This window comes from Nannobrachium achirus, assembly GCF_963921795.1.
Source record: "Nannobrachium achirus genome assembly, chromosome: 16".
Lineage (NCBI taxonomy): Eukaryota > Metazoa > Chordata > Actinopteri > Myctophiformes > Myctophidae > Nannobrachium > Nannobrachium achirus.
In genome coordinates, this window is record NC_137823.1 from 12735481 (window position 1) to 12753395 (window position 17915).

Genomic DNA, 17915 nt, shown 5'->3' on the forward strand with positions numbered 1-17915 from the left:
TATAATATTCTTGTTTTGATCTTCAGTACGACACTTATTTACTATGACAATGACAACACTATCCAGGTACGAGTCCACTCGTACCAGTAATTCTCAAATGTTTCACTTGGCAGGGCGTTGTCAATGCATGTTTCAGCTACATCCTTACATACCGTAGATGGTATTGCCATGTCATAAACAATGTAGCAGCAGAAAACGTGGATCTAGATGGACAAACAAAGTAGGTTATACAGCTACAGCAACTACATCCAAATGTAATGTTTTCTCATCAGCGAAAATGTACAGAAACGGTTTATTTGCATAAAGGTGGACATTACAGACTCTACAATGTCATTAATATTAATACTCAATCAAATGTGTCTTGTTTATTTTATTTTTTATTGTTCCACGTAATGACATTTGTTATATTTCATATCACCTGTTTATAATTAAATAGTAATATCCTCCTTTAAAGACTCTCAATGTCTCCACCTCATCATCATGTATAACTGCATTGTTCCACAGTTACACTGATCTTCCCAGGTAACATCTTCAGAGAATTTCCAGTGCAAATGTATGGAAAGAGAGTTTCAGTGAAAGTGTGTGTGAAGGTGTGTATGTGTGTGTTAGTATCAGGATCAGAGAATGACAGCTTTCCTCCATCCCAGTCCAGCTGGACTCTGATCCTCTGAGGTTTCTGCTTCAGCGAGAGCTCAGTGACTGACACTGGTTTGGAGGCTGCAGAGTATTTACCTTTAAAGAACGCTATTCCCCAGTGTTGACCCCCTCTGTCTCCCTTCCTATGGAATGACCCTGCTAAGACACCCAGTAACCAGCAGGGATCGTCTCCAACCTCAACATCCCAGCTGTGAGTCCCTGAGTTAAAGCCCTCAGAACCCAGGACAATGACAAAACCTCCAAACCTCTCAGGGTTGTCAGGAAGCTGCTGTCTCTCTCCGTATCTCACACTGGTCAGATCATCAGACAGGGTGTATACTGGACAGACAGTGTTGGGGTCCAGAATGACAGGAGTGTAGGAGACAATGTCCTTCATCTTGTCCCAGACTCTGAAGGTCAGGTTTCCCAGGTGTTTGGCTACGTCTATCAGTGGTCCTGAGACCGGCTGTGGGTACTGCGGTGTGAACTGGACTCTTTCCATTGTGGTCTTGTAGTTCTGCAGGAATGAGATGTGTTCAGCTCTCAGCTCCTCCTCTATGGCTCTGATGTTGTTTGAAAGGGTTAACATGTCTCTGTTCAGAGCCTTAATCTTCTCCTTGATCATCTGGCTCTTCTGCTGCTCTTCCTCCCTCAGTGCAGTGATGCTGGCCTCCTCTTCCTCTTGTAGAAACAGATGCATCTTCTCAAACTGCTCCTTAATCTGTGTCTCTGTGTGCCGGGCCTGGACTTTAACGTGTTTCGCTGTTTGGTCACTTTTCTTTTTAGCTTTGTTAAAGACCTTCAGTTTCGCCTGTAAAGGCTTCAGTAATTTCTGGACTTCTTCCTTGTGATCCAGAGCAGCTTCATCGATGGGTCTGAAACTGTGGTTGGTGTGTTTTTTAGAATCCCGACACGCAAGACACACTGGCTGTTGACATTCCAGACAGAACTGTTTTAGTTTCTCGCTGTGCAGACTGCAGAGATTAAGTTTTGAAGCTCTCTGTCTCTCCTGTATGACGGCCTCACACACGTTCTTCAGAGCCAGGTTACGGGGTAGATGATCTGTTGGATGTATTTCCTTACAATCTGGACATTGCTTTACCCCCTTCTGTCTCCACCATTGCTGCAGACAAGCATTACAGAAGCTGTGGCTACATAACAGGAGAACAGGATCTTTAAAGATGTCATGACACACAGGACAGGAATAATCCTCTACTGGAAGAGACGACGTGGAAGCCATTTAGTCTCTGAGTGAAGCTACAGACACTCTGCTCAATACAGGAAGTCAGTCAGTGGTGGTAACACTTCCTCCTCTAGAATGTTCCCTGAAGTTTACTCTCAGTGTGAATGGTGGTTGTTGTTACAGTCCATTCAGCAGCAGGTTCCAACTAGTGGTCTGGGTCAGTATTCCCTCCTGTAGCTGTGGAAAGACAGTCTGTCCTCCTCACTGGAAGTTGGGTTTGATCTGAAGGTCAATCTTATCGTCTCAGATGAGTCTGGCAGGGGCCGGAGCTTTGACACACCACCACAGACCTGTTGCAAAGCACACAGACATACGGAGGATTAAGATACTGCGTTTACATATATGAGAAGAAGAATATTATTGAGTTGAAAATCAACAATGGCCTCTAAATCATCTAAAGGCCTTATGAGTTATCGATCTACATTTAAAGAAAATAAAGTTCAATTTGAATGGTTCACTAGGAAAATGTGACAAAATGTTACAATGTGTAAAATGTCCTGATGATTCTACTTTTTGAATAAAATATGTTTCCACAGACCCAATTCTGTTCTTTTTCATGATTCAAATTTACCAGAAGTTTAAAAGGTAAGAAGAACAGAGTCTGGGTTATTATGTTCTACATCGTCTAAATGTGCTTTGCACACAACTTGCAATGAGTCATCTTCTGAGTACCTGCACACAAAGCACACTCTATAGCACTCAGGAGGATCCCATGATGCAACCAAACATTTGGTCTTCTTGAGACCCCACTCTGAATGCTTACACAAAAGAAAACTAATGAAACACTAACTGTGTTGTACATTGTTCCACAGAGACTGTTAAACACATGCATAATATGTAATCTGTACTGGACGTAATCAAGTACAGATTACATCCTTGCAGAATTCACCCAAGGCCTTGTGGAACACTTGAAACTGGTGGATAGATGAGATACAAGTCCACAATGGAAACAAGTCCCCAGGACTTTTATTGTGAAATCCTTTAAGCCTTAATGTCTTACTGAATCAATGCTGTTTTACATTTCTGACTAATAAAGTATTCAATCAATCAAAGTCACGTTAAAGTACAGGTAGAATGAACAACTATCAGAAAATAGGATTGTGCAAGAAAGCAGAAGGCATACATCCTTACCTGTAACGTTGTCTTGAATGTTTCCTCACAACAGAACAGAAGGTCACTGTGAAAAAGCAGTCTGATAGTTGAAGTGAAATGGTAGTTGCTTGGTGGTGGTCACTCCATGGTGTGTGTTGTGTCCTGACTCCTGTCTGTGGTGCTCTGACTCTGAGCAGCAGCTCTATTTGTCCTTGGAGAGGAGAAACACCTCCTCCCACCTTCCCACACCTCTCCTCCAGTAGAAAACACTCATTGGTCATTGTGCTGGTCATCAAATTATTGGTTTAGGAACACACACAATGTTGCCCTTGGTTGATGTTGATACTGCTAAAATTTTTGCGAGTTGAAAAAATTCGAATAATTCGTAAAATAAAATACAAAATAATCAAAGAAATCATTTAAGAATTATAGTGAAAATAGCAGATCTGCAAGTGCAACATGGCGCAATTTTGCAGAGCAACACGTTGTGAGCTTGTAGATCTGCCATTTTTACAATTTTGGTCTCAGGTCAACTCCTTTCTCTCTTAACAAGTGAAATTGGAAGTGATGAAAAAAAGTGCACGAAATGGAACTGGAACACAACATAAAAATGAATCGATATTAAATGTGTTCTCTCTCCTGAGTGGATGAAATTGATGACCCACCTGAAAACATGTTTATTTATTTTTTAGAGCGGTATTGGTGTGAATAAAACTTTTCTTTATTCAAACAGATGTGTTGTTGGACGTTATGACGATACACTGACCTCCCATGCCACCCTGTTTATTGCTAAAATGTGAAGCAAGAGAAATGTCAGACAAGACAGATTAGATGACCACACACACAGGCAGACAGATTGCATGCTGTGATGTAAAGACACACATGGGGAAAGGTACTGCTGAGCCATTACGCAATCACAGGGTGTTCAAGAAAGAGGAACCTGGCCTCAGTGATGCACAGAGTTGCAGGTCTAATGCTGGACATGATGAAAACTTATAATGATATGATTAATGTAAGTTAATAAACAATATTGATCATGCTGAAGTATGAAATGGACTAAATGATACATGTGTACAATATATCTGTGATGAAATGGGATATGTATTATTTGGTTGTTTTTTTGGCTAAGGGATAGAGATGCATTAATTGGGTGAAGGGTCATTTGAAATGCCAAACAACAAATGCAGAAGTAACTTGGTCACTCAGCAGATAGCAGTGATGGGGAAATGAATCCCACCCAATAACACAATACATACAGTTTGAGGGTGTACAGCATTGTGTAAACAGAGCTATTTCACTTTGTGTCGTTAAATATATACACACAGGGTAAAAAGCATTTGGGACAAATAGCACCATTTCTTTTTTCTCAATACAACTTAAATACTAAACAAACTAAAAAATGTTTACCAGGTAGCAGAGCTGTTTATAATGTAGGCTATAGGCAGTACACACACACACACACACACACACACACACACACACACACACACACACACACACACACACACACACACACACACACACACACACACACACAATATTGTAGTTCTATTATTATATCAGTCTTCTAGTGTTCACCCGCTATGAGTAGCTCCAGTATTTGTCTCTTGGTGACATCATCACAACAGCACTCTGCCTTTCATCTTAAGACAATTGAAACTGATCTGTACAATATAGAAATAGCTGTCAGCTCTTTTAAAGTGAACTTTAACAGTAGCAACAGGACATTAGTCACTTCTTTCTCTTTCAACGGCTAATAAATACATTTGGCTGGTAAAATTGCGCCTCCGGCAAAATTGACATCAACATCTTGTATGTCACTATAGGAAGATCAGAATGTGAAAAATGAAAGTCATATTGGAACACATTAGTGGAATTATATTTTTTTAGCCCAAAAATGTAGGCTAGTTAAATGTAATGCATAATCACAACATAAGGGGTCTTGTGACGTAATTTACAATGAAACATCTTCAACTGGATAGACATGTGTTGTAAATATTAACAATTTATGAATAGTCAACGTATGTGTTGTAAATATTAACTATTTATGGATCAATGTATGTGTTGTAAATATGAACTATTTATGTAACGCTCAGTGACTCAGACAGTACAACACAGAAACGATAAGTTATGAATTCAGAATCAATATTTAATCCAGATTACAGTCAAGGATCAGAACAGATCAAACAGTGAAGAATATTAATGTAATCTTCAGGGAGCAGGCAGAAAATCACAATTCTGGACAAATAATGTCTGCTAAATGCCTACATTATAAATTATAACTGTTGTATTTCTGAGAAAGGAAGAAGATATGACCGAAATACCTTTTGTATGTAAAACATGAATTCTTGAACATTAATCAGGCATTCATTCTGCATAATAAACCAAATAGCCTTTCTATTATTCTTGCAGTTGGATCCTATCAGATACCAAAGTACTTAAACCCATCACCAGAGCTGAACATTAACTAAGTAAATTTACTCTTAAACCAATGAACAGTGGTGGACAGTAGCTAAGTACATTTACTCACACTGGGTTCTTTCTGTGGAGTTCGCTAAGAGATTTTTAGGTCAGATTTAAATTTGGTTGGAGAATCATGATAGTTTGTTCTCTGACATCTTCAAAGTCACTCTTCTAAGGGAGGGGTGTCCATGGAGCAACACTCTTTTTGGAGCTGTGTGAAGCACAGGCTCCCTATACGTGGCCGTGTGGGTCTGTCTGTGTGTCTGTCTGTGTGTGTGTCTGTATGTAGCCTGAACTTCCTAAACTTCGGCACGCTACTAGTCCCACAGTTTTGCCACCACACACTCGCGCCATATGTCAAATCGACAGGCTTACTCGGGAATCGTGGGCTAGTAACTTGCTAAGAGAAAGGTTCAATAGTTTAATTGATATTAATTTATTAGTGAATTAATTTTCCCCATTGACTTATAATGGGAATCGCAAAAACTCACATTCAATTATTTGTCTCTCGCAAACCATAGGGGCTAGAGTTTCAAGACTTGGAGAGGAGGTTCATAATGATTTCAAGGATTAAACCAGTAAGACTCCCTAATCGGGAGATAAGCGACCGTTGGTCGCTTATCTCCTGTCACACTGCTGACATCAGTATGACATCACACCGTACACAAATGACCCTTATATAAGACCGGCATTATCTACCGACAGATTAGTAACAAGATGTCAAAATCATTGAAGGTTTACCCTACTAACCAACTGTTTACCATAGCAACCATGTTTTTTACCCTAGCAACCAACTTTTTACCACAGCAACCATGTTTTTTTTACCCTAGCAACCAACTGTTTACCCTAGCAACCAATTGTTTACCATAGCAACGATGTTTTCTTACCCTAGCAACCAACTGTTTACCCTAGCAACCAACTGTTTACCATAGCAACCATGTTTTTTACAGGGCCTGGGATTGATGACATCAGAAATCTCCATATATGGGCATGAAAGGGATTTTGTTTCTGGAAATATGTCTGTGGGGTGCCACATTTGGAATAAAACACTTACATCCAGGGCAGGAAATTCACGGCGGCCACGACGGCCATGGCCGTCGTTGCCCCTCTCTTTGGCCGTGTGCCCCTCGAAAAATGACATGCCCAAACGGCCACAGTGGCCGTGGTGCCCTGGCGCCCACAGCAGTCCATTAACTGCTTCTTACCGTTTTTTCCTCTGCGCGATTTTCCAGTCATTACGGTAACAGCAGTGCGTGGTTGGTTGAGCTGCACACATGACCAGTAGTAGATTCCATTTACGCTCGTAGTAGCAGCATAGCAGCCGCCGCATAGTGGAGCCGCCGGAGTCCCGCGACACAGTGTTTATACAAGTTACAACACAAAAACATCACCGGGCTAAACGAGCTCTGCTGAGCTCAGGACAACAACCAAAATGCAGCACAAGGGAACCAAAAGCTATTCTTTCCCCAAGAGGCTGAGCTGTCAGAAAGTACATTATTGTTGAGAAAGGGATCACTCCGCGAACGGGAGGGAGGAGTTTGTGTGCGTGTGTGCGTGCGTGCACATGGCCAGTGGTGGAAAAACTACTCAAATGTTTATACTTAAGTATCAATAGCCTACTGCAATGTAGAAATACTTCCGTTGCAAGTAAAGTCCTCGAATTCAAAATATACTTGAGTAAAAGTACAAAAGTATTGGTATCAAAATGTACTTAAAGTACCAAAAGTAAAAGTACAACATTTTTGAAAATAGCAGATCTACAAGCTCACAACGCATAGTTATGTGACACATCTTGAGCTTGTAGATCTGCTATTTTTTCTACAAGCTTGATTATTTTCAAATAATCAAGCTAAAGCTAAATAGGGCTAAAGTGGTTCATGTATGTTTAATAATATTATAATTTATATATGCAAAGTAACTGGTAACTAAAGATTTCAAATAATTGTAGTAGAGTAAAAGTACAATATTTGGATCCGAGATGTAGTGGAGTAGAAGTAAGTGTTAGAAATACTCAACATTACAATAAACAATTAAGTACAATACTTAAGTAAATGTACTTAGTTACTTTACACCACTGCACATGGCAAAACAGAAATAAACAGGTTCTTGATATTTATTTAATTGAAAGGTATTACATTAAACCTTAACGTTTAAGCTAAATTAATTATGACTGTGGCGTGGACTTAAAATCATTGTTTTAATGATGGCCTTCCTGCCCTGGCACTTGGCCTTTGTGCCCTCAAAAATTTGACAACACTAAAGGCCAATTGGCCTTGCCCCTAAACTGACGAAATTCTAGGCCTGCTTACATCACACATCTGGATATCCATACAGCCCATCTAGTTTGCCTGTGTCCATTTATGCCCATATATCTGATGACATTGGGACAATGATCTCCATATATGGGCATAAAACTTATGTTAATTAGTAAAGCCTGGGGATCTCCATATATATATAATAGCAAATATAGTTATCCTAGAAAGTGAAAATCTTACATCAAAGGCCATAACTACCTACCTACCACCATACTGCATTCCTCATTAAACTACCTACCAGTAAGATGCCTAAGGGAGAAAAGCAAAGGGCGAGGTTGCACCATTTCTTGGTCTTCTGGCCAGTGATGTATATCGGACCATTTAACCATATATGGAGACATCTGGTACCCAAAGATATTCACAGATATGGGCTTAATATTGATGACATAAGGGATCTCCATATATGGGCGTAAAATGGATTTGGTTCCCCTGGCATCACAGGGATCTCCATATATGGGCATAAAATGGATTTGGTTACCCTGGCAACACGGGGATCTCCATATCTCCATATATGGGCATAAAAGGGATTTGGTTCCCCTGGCATCACAGGGATCTCCATATATGGGCATAAAAGGGATTTGGTTCCCCTGACATTACAGTGATGTCAGTGGCTGGTTCTACAGAGGGGATCTCCATTTATGGGCATAAAAGGGAATGTATGTATGATGATGTCAGATATCATAGACGTCATAGGACTTTCACATAACGAATAACTGAGTAAGCATGTAAACCCGTAAAATCTATATTTGGGCATGGCTGATTTATGACCTCATCATGATGACACGAGCAAACACAGCTGAATTGTATAAATGATCAGTGCAGAAACCAACAGAAGTATTTGACCAAGACTCTTCGATTTAAACATCAACAAAGGTGTGACGTTTGTTGATGGTCACGTGTGACGTGTGACGGACGGACGGACGGACGGCCGGTGGAGGTTTTCATAGTAAACTGCTCCCTGACGGTCGCAATAAAAAATAATTGTGTCATTTGGCCGCATGGTGGCGCCATAACACCCCACTTTACGTTTTGGCCTGTAACTCTTGAACCGTAGGTCGGAAAATTAAAAATATTTTTTCCCTGGATTCCTTGGGTCATGACGCATTTCCCCCTATAGGCCACGCCCATTTGCGCCATGATAGATTTTCCGCCATCTTGAATTTTCTCCAAAACACACTTTTTGCTCCTTTTCCTACATATTTTCTTCAAATGTCACAAAAATCGGTACACATGATCCACACACACACACACACACACACACACACACACACACACACACACACACACACACACACACACACACACACACACACACACACACACACACACACACACACACACACACACACACACACACACACACAGCTCCACTTCACACGGGTGTGATTTTTAAGATGGTGGTCCCTGGCCAAATACATATCAATTTGACATGAAAAGTTTTGAAAGCCACTGCTTTAGGAAACACTTACGTGACTGTCATTGACCACAACACGATCCTTATACATTCTACAAAACTGAGTAATATTCCCCTTAAAGACTCAATGTCTCATCATTATGTTTAACTGCATTGTTCCACAGTTACACTGATCTTCCCAGGTAACATCTTCAGAGGGAGAGTATCATCGTAAGTGTAAATGTATGGAAAGAGTGTGTCAGTGAAAGTGTGTGTGAAGGTGTGTATGTGTGTGTTAGTATCAGGATCAGAGAATGACAGCTTTCCTTCATTCCAGTCCAGCTGGACTCTGATCCTCTGAGGTTTCTGCTTCAGTGAGAGATCAGTGGCGGACTCTGATGTTGTGTATTCACCATCACACAAATCTATTCCCCAATATTGACCCCCTCTGTCTCCCTTCCTCTGGAAAGAATCTGCTAACAAACCCACTTCCCAGTATGCATTGTCTCCAACCTCAACATCCCAGCTGTGAGTCCCTGAGTTAAAGCCCTCTGAACCCAGGACACGGCACAAGTCGTCAAATCTCTCTGGGTTGTCAGGAAGCTTCTGTCTTCCTCCACCTCTCGCACTGGTCAGATCATTAGACAGGATGCAGTCTGGATTGGCAGTGTTGGGGTCCAGAATGACAGGAGTGTAGGAGACAATGTCCTTCATCTTGTTCCAAACTCTGAAGGTCAGGTTTCCCAGGTGTTTGGTCACGTCTATCAGTGGTCCTGAGACCGGCTGTGGGTCCTGCAGTGTGAACTGGACTCTTTCAATTGAGGTCTTGTAGTTGTGCAGGAATGAGATGTGTTCAGCTCTCAGCTCCTCCTCTATGGCTCTGCTTGTTTGAAAGGGTTAATATGTCTCTGTTCAGACCCTCAATCTTCTCCTTGATCATCTGACTCTTCTGCTGCTCTTCCTCCCTCAGTGCAGTGATGCTGGCCTCCTCTTCCTCTTGTAGAAACAGATGCATCTTCTTAAACTGCTCCTTAATTTGTGTCTCTGTGTGCCGGGCCTGGACCTTAACGTGTTTCGCTGTTTGGTCACTTTTCTTTTTAACGTCATTAAAGACCTTCAGTTTCTTCTGTAAAGGCTTCAGTAATTTCTGGACTTCCTCCTTGTGATCCAGAGCAGCTTCATCGATGGGTCTGAAACTGTGGTTGGTGTGTCTTTTTGAATGTCGACACACAAGACACACTGGTTGTTGACATTCCAGACAGAACAGTTTGAGTTTCTCAGCATGCAGACCGCAGAGATCTTCAGAGCCTGATGAAGTTCTCTTATGTTTTGAAGCTCTCTGTCTCTCCTTTATGAAGGCCTCACACACATTTTTCAGAGCCAGGTTACGGGGTGGAGGACCTGTTGAATGTATTTCCATACAAACTGGACACTGCTTTATTCCCTTCTGTCTCCACCATTGCTGCAGACAAGCATTACAGAAGCTGTGGCTACATGACAGGAGAACAGGATCTTTAAATATGTCATGACACACAGGACAACAATAATCCTCTTCTGGAAGAGATGACACGGAAGCCATTTAGTCTCTCAATACAGGAAGTCAGTCAGAAGTGGTAACACTTCCTCCTCTAGAATGTTCCCTGAAGTTTACTCTGACTGTGAATGGTGGTTGTTGTTACAGTCCATTCAGCAGCAGGTTCCAGTGGTCTGGGTCAGTATTCCCTCCTGTAGCTGTGGAAAGACAGTATGTCCTCCTCACTGGAAGTTGTGTTTGATCTGAAGGTCAATCTTATCATCTCAGAAGAATCTGGCAGGGGGCAGAGCTTTGACACACCACCTGTTGCAAAGTACACACGTACAAAATGTATTTGTCATTAATCTAAAACACATATAAAGCATGTATCAGGAGAGTATTTTATTTCCTATATAATTAGTATAGACAGGAAACATTAAAGGAGGGAGACAGAGGCTCCTGAACCTGAAACCTGAACATGTTGTCAGTGTTTTTCAGAACACAATTTCTGAGGTAAAATCGGAAAAAAGTGGTTTGATATGAAGTGAATAAGGACAGTAAATAGCTGCTATCCGATATTGATTCGAGTTTTATTGATCACCATGGGGAAAAATGTCCCTTGCATTAACCTATTAAACTATCTATTGTCCTGCATCAGGAATGGCCACAGATGGTGTCACTCTAAGTGGACAACATTTCATTTTCATGGTAAGGTGTTGTCAGCTTGTACATCTGGTGTATTTGTCAAGTGAGGAGAGTAAATACCAACCTGTGTGTTTACTGTGTTGTCTCAGGTAGGGTTGTGATCCTGGAGGATTTTAACTGTTCCCTCTTAACGCTCTGATTCCTTAACGCCTCCTATAGGCCTATTTGAAAACATGAAATTAGGCCTTGATTAAAGAAATGTATAAACAAGTGCAATAACACATCCTTATGCAATTGCACATAAACAGGACATTGAGTAAATGCAAAACAAGCTTTTCCCCAAAATATTGGCTGGAAAGTTAAGTAAGTAAACATGTTTTAAAACTTGTAGTTAAGTAAAAGTATCAATACTGCAATGTAGAAACACTCTATTAGGCCTACAAGTAAAAGTCCGGAATTCAAAATAAAGTAAGAGTAAATTATGAAAGTGTTGGCAATGGCATCAAAATGAAGTAGGCTACAAAATGTTTGCGCTTGTAGATCTGCTATTTTCAAATAGCCAAGGTATAAAAATACCAAATACGGCTAAAGTGGTTTATGCACGTTCTAATTACATTTTTTATCTGCAAAGTAACTTGTAGTTTTCAAATAAATGGAGTAAAAGTACAATATTTGGATCTGAGATGTATGGTGGAGTGGAAGTAAAAGTAGCCTATTGGAAATTGGAAATATTCCAATAAAGTACAAATATCTCAAAAATGTAGGCTACTTAAAGACAGTGCAAGTAAAAGTACTTAGTTACTTTAAACCACTGGTCTTTGCACCTTCGCATTGTCCACGAGTAGGCTACAAACAACATTGTAATGATTGATGGGAAATACACTTCAAACAAACCACAGGGTGCAGACAACAGGGATATCAGCCCAAGGTCTCCATGTACAAAGACAGCCGCGTACAGACTAAAGAAATAACTTGAATCAAATGTCCATATAACAAATAACACTATATTCTCTTTCAAACGTATGAACTTAGTTAAGACACAAAAACAAACCTCTGACTCCCGCGCTATGCTCCCGCGTCTGTTCTCTGTTGTGGTGCAACCACTAACAGTGTCCCCCTGGCTGCCCTGGCACCACACTATTAGTTCCGAGCTGATTCAGAAACATCAACAAGTCTTTCCACACAGTGGCAAGTCTGGCAACGAACAAAAACACACACAACATATCATATAAACAATAGAAAAGAAGAAAAAAAAATCTAAATAATAATAATAATAACAGGTAAAGTGTAATAATAATTAAGGCATTTCAAGTATTAGTTTAAGCTGCTACTTTTGAGTGGTGCCTATGATCAAGCTTAATAATACGGGGAAAAAAGAAATAAAATGTGAGTTATAAGAGGATATATATAGGCTGTGTGTGTGTGTGTGTGTGTGTGTGTGTGTGTGTGTGTGTGTGTGTGTGTGTGTGTGTGTGTGTGTGTGTGTGTGTGTGTGTGTGTGTGTGTGTAGCCTATAGGCATATATATATATATATACAGTTTACAGTTTAGGCATTTAGCAGACGCTTTTAATCCAAAGCGACTTACAATAAGCAAATAAACATCACAATAATAAACAAGATTAAGTGTCAGTACATCAACAGCAATATAACAATGCAAATGAATATCCATCTAGAAAACAAACTATATAATCCGTAAAAAAGGTTTCTAAAAACCTGAAAACAAATGCTAACTAGCTCCATGTATGGTCATTGATCTTTCAGTAGTGCTAAGGGTTTAGGTGGAGTCTGAAAAGGTGAGTCTTCAGTCCTCGGCGAAAGCTAGCGAGTGAGTCCGTTGTTCTAAGTGCGACAGGGAGTTTATTCCACAACTTGGGGGCCAGGAGGGCAAACTGTCTCGGACGAGTGGATTTTTGCCCTGGGGTTTTTAGCGAGGGTTCTGTCAAGCGAGGGTTCTGTATATATATATATATATATATATATATATATATATAGAGCCTATATATATATATATATATATATAAATTGGACGGGCGGCCGAGCGTCTAGTCGGCAGCCTGGCCAACTCGGGATTGATGTAAATAGGGGATGAATGTCCCGCCCTTTAATGCAAACTCCATTATACCTGTTGTCATAGGACCCGTTTGACCATCACTGCACTCCCCGCTGCAGGGAAGGAGTGATGTCAGAATGGGAAGGAGTGATGTCAGAATGAGTCAGCAGAAGTGATGTCACTTTAAATGAGTCAGCGCTTGCTCCGGTACCTCCGGAACAGCATGATGTCAGACATCAGCTCTGCATACGGAGATTCCGAACCTTTCACGCCGGTTCCGGAAAACAGCGTATCGGGTCGAGGCCAGCCACTGCACTCCGCGCCACGGCGGGGAGCGCGCGTGCCGAAGCCGGTGGGACGAACGGTTCTCGAGATACGCAGATTAATACAGGGTGGGTGACGTGACGTAACGTTTTTGCTGTCCTCGGTGTCAAACATGTATAAATAAAAAATATATTTGTCAAAAACCTTCTGAATATCGTGCAGGACATTAAGCTTTATGTGAACTTACTCAAGATTAAAACATTTCATTCCTCATTTCTTCAGAATTTTCAACCAAACAAGGCAAAACTCATATGGTGTGACTGTCCTGACCTTGTTTCTCAAAGTGGGAACTTGAATAAAACTAAGAAAAAGAATTGCTAAAAATCATTTGAAAATGAATTTAGGCTAAACAAAATGTCTATTTGTGAGCCTATATCTTTTCAAAGTCAAAGCATAATGTTTTCAGTCATTTCTGATCAAAAACATTTTGTCCCCCAAACCAAAATCATTTGGTGTGACACTAGTTTGGAAAAATTAAACAGGCAATTATTTGGACACCTATTGGCTAGAGAGGTCCTTCTTCTGTAAGGCTATTCAGCACTCCAGCACAACTGCAAGACAGGTGTCTGAGGTGAGTTATGATTTTAACATTTTCATGAAATGCCATCTTGTTGAAACTTTGACAAACTCACCACTTCTGGATGTCTGTTGGTGTGACACCTTTTCATTAAAAAAAGCTTAAGTTATTTGAAGTTTTGGTCATATTTCCATGTAGATCTAGGTTGCTTTGTTATAGCTAGCATGCTGTTAGCATGCTAATGTGTACATAGTAGCCTCAAGGTAAACCTAAATCCAGAAAACGTAATATGGTGTGACACTTAATCATAATGGTGTGACATGTCTGCTTGTCACGCCATATGACTTGATTGTCACACCATATGATTTATACTGTTAACTACAGATATAACAATAAATAACAAAGTTCCATGTTTCTTTTGTACATTTAAACATTTGTTTTAAACATTTTTACATAAAATTTAATTTAGCTTCATTCAGTGATACTTCAAATTCATCAGACAGAGCAGAAACCCCTTCACAGAAACCTTAACATATTGTTTCAATCTAAACAATATTTTCTCTTTGTCTTAAACTATACATTCCATTTTCTTTTGTCAGCTGGAAAATGACAAGTGCTGAGAGAACGAGAAAGTACAGGGAGAAACTAAACAATGACCCAGCAAGGAGAGAGGAGCCAAAGGGGCGAGACTGCATTTTCTACGAAGAGCAGGAGGTTGTCTGTGGCATAGCAGAACCGCAACAAGGCAGCCGGTTTGCTACCCTCACCAAATACGACTGGCTGATGTACAATACAGTCTAATGTATTCACTCACTGGACTGGACAGTGGACAGTGTTAAGGTAGGACCCGAGACAAAACTAGCGAAAATAGCTGATCTACAAGCTCTCAACACGTTGTGCTGCGAGAGCTTGTAGATCAGCTATTTTCGGAGTTGCGCAACCCAGCACTCTTTAGCTAGTGGAGATGTGGTGTAATGTCATGATTCCTAATTACATTTGTTCAACACAAAATGCTGTGTTCAAGTTCAGGAGACTTCGGAAAAAAGCAATTTACCTGAATGCTGAGTTCTGTTTCCACTAATTGGTGTTAATAAAATGTTGCCTTGGCTCCAAGTGTGGCTATTCGCCTTATTGTCTCTTTAGGATCCTTCTGCCGTGGGCCGGCAGAAGACTTAGGTGTGCGTAGCATTCCTGTGCACATCCTCATCATCCATCTACTACTACAATTCTTTCTTATCCCATGTTAAAGCCCTACAATAATATCCTGTTCAGAAATATTAAGGCCATGTTATCCTGGGTAATTGTTTAATCAATCAGTAAAGTTCAGTACTCACTAATAGGTAGGTTAAAACACAGTTTGCGTTGACACATGAAGATATGATCATACGGTGTGACACTAAATCATTTGGTGTGACATTCCAAATAGTGAAAAATCATACCTTTATTAATGATGAAACCAAAAAAATGTTTATGGATTACATAGAGAATAGTATCAGGAAGAGTCACAAATATTTGTGTAATTTTAGAGAAAGTTTTGACAGAATACATTTAAAATATGTTGTAAGATCGACAACATGGGCCTCACACAGTGTCGATTATGAAAAAAATATACAAATATAATTAATTTTCAAAAAACTATAGTGGATCACTGGTTAGTTATGATAAAGGACTTTGATAAAGTGAGTAACTTAAGAAAGATTTACTCCATTTTCATTTTATGAACAATTATTTTCATGTCACACCATATGACGATTTTAGGCACAAGTACAACAAACTGCTGAATAAAGTCTGATTCCAATAAAATATCTAAAAACAAAATGTCCACAAATTTCCATAAGGTTGAGAGTGAGTAGAACAAAAGTAAATAACTTTTATGCCTGCAATTTAAAGTTTTTTTAAAAACACATTTTTTGGGGCGTCACGTCACTGACCCACATACATACATTCATACACACACACTCACAGAGATTTCTCGCATGTATCGTACGACACTGTACACACACACACACACACACACACACACACACACACACACACACACACACACACACACACACACACACACACACACACACACACACACAGTCAGTCTAACCTATAGACTATACATGTCAGTCTAACCAGTGTGGATGGTTCTACAGACAGGGATCTCCATATATGGGCATAAAAGGGATTCTGTTAGTGTGGTTCCCCTAATATAGAGGCCACATACAACCCCAGTTATCCCCATATATGGAGATATGGAGATCCCTTTCTGTAGAGCCATGTATATTCTATGTTATGTTATGTTTTCGCCCTTCGGCGTCTTACTAGTTATTATGCAGATGTGATGATAGATTGTGTGATGGTGAAATCAGAAGGATAAAGTTACACTGCACTACAGTTACCTTCAGATGTTAAAGTTTTAATGTAACTCATCTGAAAACATAGAAGAAACATACAGGTCAATGACACAGAAAAGCTGCTTCACAAGAACACAGCATGTTGTCAACGTCGGGCAGAAACCTTGTATGTCCAAAACCGTTACTTTTTATTTGATTCAAAAAGAACTTTAGAATAGTGAGATGTAGTTCACAACTACCTTCTTTTTGTTCGATGCTCTTGTACTGCATAGTAGGACATTAATCAGCGAAGAAAAAAGAAAAAGAAAAATGGAGATACTAGGTTTCAACCAGACAGAGACACATTTATGCTGCATGTAGGCCTACATCGTCCCCATCGGGTAGAAACCTAAAAAAATTCCAAAAACTGTTTCTTTTCAGGATTCAAATTCAAAAACAGCAGATCTACAAGCTCGAAATGCACCACGTTTCAAGCTTCTGGATCTGCTACTTTAGATGCTTTTGTGTGTATTATCAAGTAGGGTGTTTACTGGTATTTATGAAAAGGAAGAAAAAAAGTGAAATTATGGAGGCAGACGGTGACAAAATGTGTTCATCAAGTGTGGCTGTATTGATGACCGCCACCACGCCAAGCCAAGAGTGACTTCAAGACCATTTTAATCTGTTGTGTGTAGAGTACAATGAAATAACTGATAAGGCAAAGGAGCAAGTAAGTTACTTGTTAAATCTTGTTGTGTGAATTACAAACAATGAAAAACTGCTGTGTGAATTACAAGAAATGAAAACAATGCTAGAATAAAAAAGGAAAGAATGGCCTGTTTGCACACATCCAAACTTCAATCTGTTATAGTGTTTTGTGTGTGAACAACTTCTACATGATCTCATCTGACTATTATATAGGGGTAATAGGTACAACCTGGAATTTGTTTGAATGATCTGTACTGAGTTACATTAATAGAATATAATTAGTACATGTTGCGGTGACTGGGGGTTGTCTCCCTTTACTCTGCCATTGAGACATATTTATTGACAAGCAGGACAAATAACTTTGTCTATTCGCCTTATTCTTGGCGCTTCTCCAGGGCCATTGCCCTTTCTCTGCGCTTCATTAAATATCTGTTCTGATCCAGCCTACGTATTTGTGTTGCGTTAGACTTGAACCGCTTTAACCATTATTTTATGCTTTAATATATAAAATAGCAGAAATATAGAGCTTGTAGATATATATATATAAAAAATAAAAAAAAAAGCAAATCTTTGAATATATTGCTTCTGGGGGGACCCTGATACATAATAGGGGGTCGTTGGCCAATTACACATAATTCTAGGGGTCCTTGACATGGAAAGGTTTTAGAAAGATTTAGAAGATATTTTATAGAA

The 17915-nt window shown here is 39.9% G+C and overlaps 1 pseudogene across 1 annotated transcript; it reads right to left on the bottom strand.

Annotated features, from left to right (window-relative positions):
- Positions 1-478: 478 nt before the first annotated feature.
- On the bottom strand, positions 479-10777 carry LOC308300795 (annotated as a pseudogene). The gene is made up of 2 exons: positions 9332-10777; positions 479-1876 (listed from the first exon to the last, which is right to left on the bottom strand). The product of its transcript is annotated as an uncharacterized misc_RNA (transcript).
- Positions 10778-17915: the final 7138 nt, after the last annotated feature.